Source organism: Triticum aestivum, chromosome 5B (genome assembly GCF_018294505.1).
Source record: "Triticum aestivum cultivar Chinese Spring chromosome 5B, IWGSC CS RefSeq v2.1, whole genome shotgun sequence".
In the NCBI taxonomy this organism is placed as follows: Eukaryota; Viridiplantae; Streptophyta; class Magnoliopsida; order Poales; family Poaceae; genus Triticum; species Triticum aestivum.
Window position 1 is genome coordinate 664,447,976 of NC_057807.1, and position 7,840 is coordinate 664,455,815.

Sequence of the window (7,840 nt, forward strand, 5' to 3'; positions counted from 1 at the left end):
AGACGAATTCTATGGTCGGGAAATTTGTATACAGCCAAACAGATAGCATTTCAACAACATTTAGTGCGCAAAGCTCGACTGTCGGTGTCCCTAAGCAAAATGAACAAGGGCGGACTGCATTTTATTTTCTAGGGAAGCCATACACCACCCAGAACAATCAGCATTCGCTTCCCTTTTGTATTATTATCGTAAGTAAACGCTGACCTCATACAGCTTGAGAAAGGAATCAGGAAGTTCCTGGCATGCCTAGGTTTTTCATAGCAAGGAAGGATGATTTCAAAGCTTGAATCACATGCAAAGAAGGTAACCACAAAGAAGGTAATGCAAACTGTGTGTAATGCAAACAAAGAAGGTAACCACAAAGAAGGTAATGCAAACTGTGTGTAATGCAAACAATACAACGAAGGTACTGCAGCTCCCTCCACATTTTCACATCCGGGCTTGGGACCGGCAAAGGCAGTGTTACACCACAACAAACAAAACACCAATCATACAACAGCAATCATTCAGCAAAGCATACAAGACACGCAAAGCATACAAGACACGCAAAGCATACAAGACAGACCATGAAGCAAACAAACAAACAAACAAACAAACAAACAAACACACAGTCACACACAGGGTCAGCCAACACACAGAGTCAGTCACACACAGTCAGCCAACACACAAAGTCAGCCAACACACACAGTCACAGTCACACACACACGACACAGTAACAGTCAGTCACACACACAAGACATAGAACACACAGTCAGTCACACACACACACAGCCACAGACACACAGCCACAGAGACACACAGTCAGTCAGTCACACACACACACAATCAGATGATTAAGCCACCTAAGATGTTTTTGTATGAATTCAAAAATCAGCTTCATATTAACAACTGCATCACCTAGACCAAATGCGTTTCCCCCGATAGCAGCCATAACTTGATTGAAGAATAGAGCAACCATCTGCAAAAAGAAGAACAAAATAGTTAGCACGGACTGCGGATAGAGAGAGAGACGCCGAGAAATAACAAGTTACTCAAGGCAATTACCTGTTCATTAGCGATTGGAGGAAGTCCACCGACGTAAACACGCTGAGCATGCCAAGTAGCCTAAAAATCAAGCATACCTGTTGTGTCATGGCAGTGGCTGCATAGCAAGTGGATCCGATGCAAAGAGAAGAAAGCATTAGAAAGTAATAACAAGACATTGAATAATAAAGAAGCATGGTAGATCACAGGTGGGTTCATTCTGCCATCACCAAATAAACTGCAAATCAGAGTGAATCTGGTCGCGCTGTGATGACAGAATGGACTATCCATGATTTGAGTACTAGCTACACTGAATCATAAAAGGAGCATAGTAGTCACCTGTCCTAGGGTGGATAAATTGAACATGTTCCGGAGCATGTTTGGAACATCCCAGGATCAGTAGCAGGAAGTTCTAGTAGCTGACCTGCAATGCATCAACAGAGGTTTATGATGCGAATTATTTACCATTCAGTTCTTTATGTAACCAGTGTGTTTCTGAATTAGCAAACATCCCCCATTTGTCTTGCGCAGAGGGGAAAAATGCATTTCAGCAAACCATATAAAAATAAAACAATCAAAAGAATACCTCTCCCGACATGGCTTGCCTATACGTCCACTTGCAATGAGATCATTTTTGTTGGTCCATACTTGTTAACAAGGTCAATAATTTTGTTATCTTCCTGTAGAAAAAATATCATAAATATAACTAAAAAAATGTGCAAAAGCTTTTTTTCTCGAGCAAAGTCAGGAGTGCAATGACAAACCTTTTGAGCCCAAGGACCTTTGATGAGTTCGGTGTTAAAGAACCTTCTGCCATGGATGTAAACATTGCACCTCTGTCCTATCCGGAAATAATTCAGCTGCATAGGTAGATACTGACACAATATGTGAGCTCACCACACTAAAATGTAGGATATGCATTCATAAGGTATTACCAGCCATAAGATAAATATCGTGTACAAAATTGGAAGGAGTTAAATTCGAGAGGGATTACCATACAAACACAGACCAGGTTGATGGGCGATACACAACTTCAGTTCAAACAGCAGAAGCACACCATCAGAACAACCATAATAATTAATCAAATTAGCCATCATGAAAACCTCCATACACCCCTGGATTCTACATATACATCATTCTGAGCACAAACATCATAAATATACAGCAATGCATTGAAGAGTGTCCAAAGGGCAATGATACTACCAACTACAGAGGTATGTAGGTCATAAAATAACATGCTAGTGACCTTATATAGAAATATCCATGCATTATCAGGTGCCAATAGGTAGTTATGGAGCGCTTGCACAATGACACACAGTCAATACACACAGAGTCAAATACAGTCACAATCATAAAATGGCACACGGTCACAGCACACACACACAAACAATGGAGCGCTTGCGCACAAGAAACAGACAAAGAAACACACACAGTCAGTCACACACACAAACAGTCAATCACACGCACAGTCACGGTCACACACACACACATACACACAATGGAGCGCTTGCACAAGAAACAAACAAAGAAACACACACACACACAGTCAGTCACACACACAAACAGTCAGTCACACGCACAGTCACGGTCACACACACACTCACGGTCACACACAGTCAGTCACACGCACAGTCACGGTCACACACAGAGTCAGTCACACAGATACAATGGAGTGCTTGCACACAAGAAACAGACATAGATAGGATGAAACTAATCGAAGACATGAAAAAAAGTAAGCTGTTTGTTCAAGCTTCCAGTTCAGAACCTTTAACTCTGCATTATTTTAGTTTATAGCTTCAATTCCAGACCTCTCTCTGCATTACCCAACTACAAGCCAGGAGGCCACTACTGTTATACAAACAAAGACAAGTTTAAGAGAGCCAGAGAGCAAATTAGGGAGTACCTTTTCTTTATCACGAAATTTAAGAGTCTGCATGTACCAAAATTGTATTTTGTGTCACAAGATGAACCTAAAGAACTCACCAGGAAAATACTCAAATTAACAAATCAAGTGAATCATGGAGAACATCATGTAGAATAGTAGTCCGACAAATTCAAAGCAATTCAAGTATATATGTAGATAATCAGAGGTCATGTACATGCAAACGTTTCCCTCCCATAAGGTGATAAATTTGCAAGCTGAAGATTAAATTTTGATTACCTTAGTTGGTAAAACAGAAAGCGATAGGAACCCTGAGCAGTCCTCGGCATGCCAGTTTGTATGACTGTAGAGGTGAGCTAAAATTAGAATGATGAGCTGTTCAGATCAAGATGGCCCTCAGAAGAAGCCGTCTTCTGTTTATTCTTGAAGTCATCATGAAGTCTTCGAATTGCCAAAATATTTCTGGTGCCAGACATCTAACTTCTTTCTCAAAGAAATATTCCAATGATTCTTTATAGAATTATCTGTCCTGGAAAGAGTAACATACTATCAACATGAATACTTGTGAAGTGAACAAGGAGAACATGGCTAAATAAGCGTTTTGGGACTACAGACATCAGCATCAAAATGTAAAAACATATTCAATGATTCTTTATAGAATTATATCAGTCCTGGAAAGAGTAACATACTATCAACATGAATACATAATCTTGTGAAGTGAACAAGGAAAACATGGCTAAATAAGCGTTTTGGGACTACAGACATCAGCATCACAAAATGTATAAAACATTAATATACCTGCGCTGTAAGCAAACCCAACCAATCAGTGTCCTTAGCAACAAAAGGAAGAGCAAATGTGACATTTGTCTATATCCTACCTGAAATACTTAGAAAAGCATTATTCCAGTGGACTGAACAGCAGTAATACAAAAAAAAGTATATGATATCCACATAAGACATAACGAAATACAGATATGACAAATAATGCATTGTCAAACACCATGGTAAACATGACTATTATGACAAGGAAAATAAGGAACAAAAACAGGGAAATGGGTGCTGTGATGAGTGAGTGAGAAATAAGATAGGCATGGGATGCATTGGATGCCAAATCGGCCACGCAAAGGAGTGGAAGCCAAGCAAGTGAGTGTTACAAGAGTCAATTTTTCCTGCTCAGCCTATTATCATCTATCAGTAGGAGAGAAGCCTGACCAATGCACGTCTCTGGATCCCTGCCTGCTCGAAATGGCCTACATGGTTTGCATCCCTGAACACATCCCCATATATGGGGAGACGACATTGGAACACAAGCAAAGCATGAAGAAGGAACCAATTGGACAGACCATATAAGCAGTAACACAATCAGAATCACCCCATCTAAGCAGTCAAACACACAGTCACACACAGGCAATGGAGCGCTTGCACACATAAAACAGACAAAGAAACATACATAGATTGGGGCACATCACACACACAGTCACACACAGACAATGGAACGCTTGCACACATGAAACAGACAAAGAAACATACATAGATAGGAGCACATCACACACACACACAGTCAGACATAGATAGGGGTACAAACAGAAAGCTAATACATGCAAGATCCAAGTATTAAACTCAGAAAGCTATAAAGAAGTTCCAGAAAGTGAAACCAATCTGAACTAGCACGGCAAACTGACATTGGTCCCCGTCTCCGTATGTAATCCAATTACGAAACTAGACCTGATCGTTCTTACAACCGTCACGCCGACGCGAACAGAAAACACAGGATCTGGAATGTCTCTCAGATAACAGAAATGGACGCAGAAATTTCTCAAAGAGAAATTTTAGTTCGCAAACCAGACGGATACCCTCGACGAGACGACCCAAGAACATGCGAGCGCATCAGGGCGACAGCGAGGACGATAAAATCTAATCAGACGGGACGATAAAATCTAATCAGACGAGATTCTAAACGGACGACGACGAGGAGATCAAAATCAAATCAGACGCGACTCTAAACTGACGACAGCGAGGATGAGCAGAATCAAAGGGCAAAGATACTGCCAACCACAGAGGTATATAGGTCACAACATGACATGCCAATGACTTTATATAGAAAGATCAATGCAAATATCAGAATAGGCAATTATGGATACAACACATCTAAAAACAAAGTTCTCAGAAGTAGCAAAATTTGGCTAAATAAATGTTACTTGCGTTGAACATAAATCAAACTAAGAAAATTAGCAGATTTACACTATATTAGATCACAACCAGGTTATAAACAAACATAGCGACAAATACAGAAGTCAGCATTCTCGACATTTTAACCAGTGAGTACAAAATTTGCTCCATCAAATTTAACAGGACAAACAAAAGGGGCGTGACAAAAGTGAGCAGCATTGATAAAAAACATGTGACGAAAGTGCTTTCACAGATAAATAAATTCTGAAGTTATGCTCACAGTGGAATTATATGCCCAGGTGTGCAACGAAAAATTTCTGCAGTTATGCTATGCAATCTAGAACGAAGTCTAAGGGGAACTAACTACCAGCACCTCATATAGTACTCGTATGAAAATGGAAATAGCAACACGAGGAATAACAGAAGGAAACCTTGTCCAACAGTAGCAGCAACAGGTGTTCAATTAGTCAGGCAGCATGCCACATGGTTTGCAATCTTTTAAAACTTTTCTGCTCTGCCTGCCTGCAAGAAATGGCACCCACGGCCTAGCAATATATGGGAACAGAAGCAAAGCATTGATAGGAAGTAATAACCAATTGAAAAGAACAGAAGCAGTAACAGTGTAACACCCATAAGAAGAACCGTAAAGAATCACCCCTGCATCTAGGATGAGAGCACACACGCCTGCCCAAAGGGAAACAAGCTAGCCGGTACATTCAGAATCGACAGAGGAACCAGAGTATCAAAGAGCACGTCTCTGACGGACGAACACGAACAAGCTAGTCGTTTGAGATCTGAACTAGCACGACAAACTGACAGTTGCTCTCCGTTTCCTCATCTCCGGCCGTAACCCAATTTCAAAACCAAGACTCGGCCGTTCCTGTAACACTCGCGCTGACACGAACAAGAAACGCAGGATCCAAAGTGTCTCTCAGACAACAGAAGAAGCGCACGCAGAAATTTCTCAATCACAAACCAGACGGAGACCCTCGACGAGACGGACCAAGAACACGCGAGCGCATCGGGGCGACGACGGGGGCGAGGAAAAACGGACGACGGCCAGGACGAGCAGAACCAAATCAGGGGAAGCGACTCTAAACTGACGAACGGCGGGGACGAGCAAAATCAACTCGGAAGCGATTCTGAACCGACGAACCGAGCACGAGCGAAATCAAATCAGACGCGACTCTAAACGGACGAACGGCGGCGAGAACGAGCAAAATCAAACCAGGCGGCGTTCTATCTAAACCGGCGACGGCGAGGACGAGCAAAATCAAATCCAGACGCGATTCTAAACGGACGACAGCAAGAAGGAGCAAAATCAGACCAGGCGGGATTCTTCTATCTAAACCGGCGACGGCGAGGGCGAGCAAAACCAAATCCAGACGCGGTTCTAAACGGACGAATCGATGGAGGACGAGCGACTCGAGGAGGACAGAGGCACGGCCCGGATGAGGAGAGGGGGAGGAGGAGGAGGAGCAGCAAACCAGCCAGAGCGCGGCGGGGAGGAGAACGGCACGGCCCGGACGAAGAGTGGAGGAGCAGCAGACCGGCCCGAGCGCGGCGAGGAGGCGAGAGGCGCGGCCCGGGCGAAGAGAGGAGGAGGAGGAGGAGCGGGCCGGCCAGAGCGCGGCGAGGAGGCGAGTGGCGCGGCGCGGACGAAGAGAGGAGGAGGAGGAGCGGGGCGGCCAAAGGGCGCGCCTTTATAGCCGGGGCAGAGGCGGTGGCGGCAGCCGGAGCCTCGGACGCGGCTTCGGCGAGCAGGCGTGGCGTGGAGGCGGAACTAAAAAGGAAAGTGGAGCGTGGAGGGCGTGGGTTTGGGCCGGATCCGGATCGGGTGGGCAGGCGAGGGCGGCGGCGGTGCTTCCCGTTGGGATTTGGGGGGCGAACACCTTTTTTAGGGCGGACACGAGAATTTCTACAGTAGCGACTGTGCCGTGCCGTGTCTTTTTTTTTTTCCTTCTGAGAGGACTCAGTGCCGTGTCTTAGAAATGTACTCCTTTCGTTCAGAAATACTTGTTGGACACGAACATTTATACAGGAGTCGGCTATCCAATCAAGCCCGTGCGCATTTCAAACTGTATTTAAACAAACCGGACCAAATACCTGCAAGTTGGATGATTTTAATCTAAATCGTGCGAAAATCTTTACATTTCCGACATATTTCATCAAATAAAAGCTACCGGGCTTAAACCTAGTCTAAATCTAAGGCCTTCTTTGGATTGGAGGATTTTCACAGGATTTTCATGGGATATCAATCCTCAGGATTGTTTCCTATGAAACACATTTGGATCAAAGGATTGGGCCATTAAAATTCCTCAGGATTGGGTCTCCAAGGTGCTGATTCCAAAGGAATTTACACATGAGGTCTGACCTCTGGAAAAAATCCACAGGATTGGCTATGTCATGGCAATCAAATCCTCCATTTTTCCTATTCCTTTGTTTTGCAAATCCTGTGATCCAAAGAAGCCCTAAAGCGGCACACACCCTCCAAGTCCTTATTCTTCTCGTTCGTGCCCATGCCGGGCGGCCGTGTCCATGTCCGGCAGCCAGCTGAGCCACGCAAAGTGAAGGTGTGGTCGCCGATGAGCAAGAGTAGGACATAGGACACGGATCGGTTCACGGGACTCGAGGTCTCGCTGCCTCCTAGGCCCTACTCCTCCTCATCGAAGTCTGCAGCCTGGCCGTCACCGGTTGTGAGGTTGATTATGAACATGGATAGACCGGCCTGGTCGTGGAATCAGGGCCCTCGAAGCATCATTGACG

General features: G+C 44.3%; 1 long non-coding RNA gene across 10 annotated transcripts; it reads right to left on the reverse strand.

Annotated features, from left to right (window-relative positions):
* Positions 1-471: 471 nt before the first annotated feature.
* LOC123114028 (uncharacterized) lies at positions 472-6,854 on the reverse strand. Of its 10 annotated transcripts, none has more exons than XR_006456379.1 (9): positions 3,704-6,853; positions 3,185-3,434; positions 2,927-2,993; positions 2,018-2,054; positions 1,788-1,898; positions 1,610-1,703; positions 1,363-1,447; positions 1,045-1,141; positions 472-958 (listed from the first exon to the last, which is right to left on the reverse strand). It is a non-coding gene; the product is annotated as an uncharacterized lncRNA (long non-coding RNA). The 10 variants fall into 10 exon arrangements; XR_006456381.1 differs by having other exon boundaries at positions 1,788-1,883; positions 2,927-2,953; positions 3,704-6,852; XR_006456382.1 differs by lacking the exon at positions 2,927-2,993 and having other exon boundaries at positions 1,788-1,883; positions 2,018-2,138; positions 3,704-6,854.
* Positions 6,855-7,840: the final 986 nt, after the last annotated feature.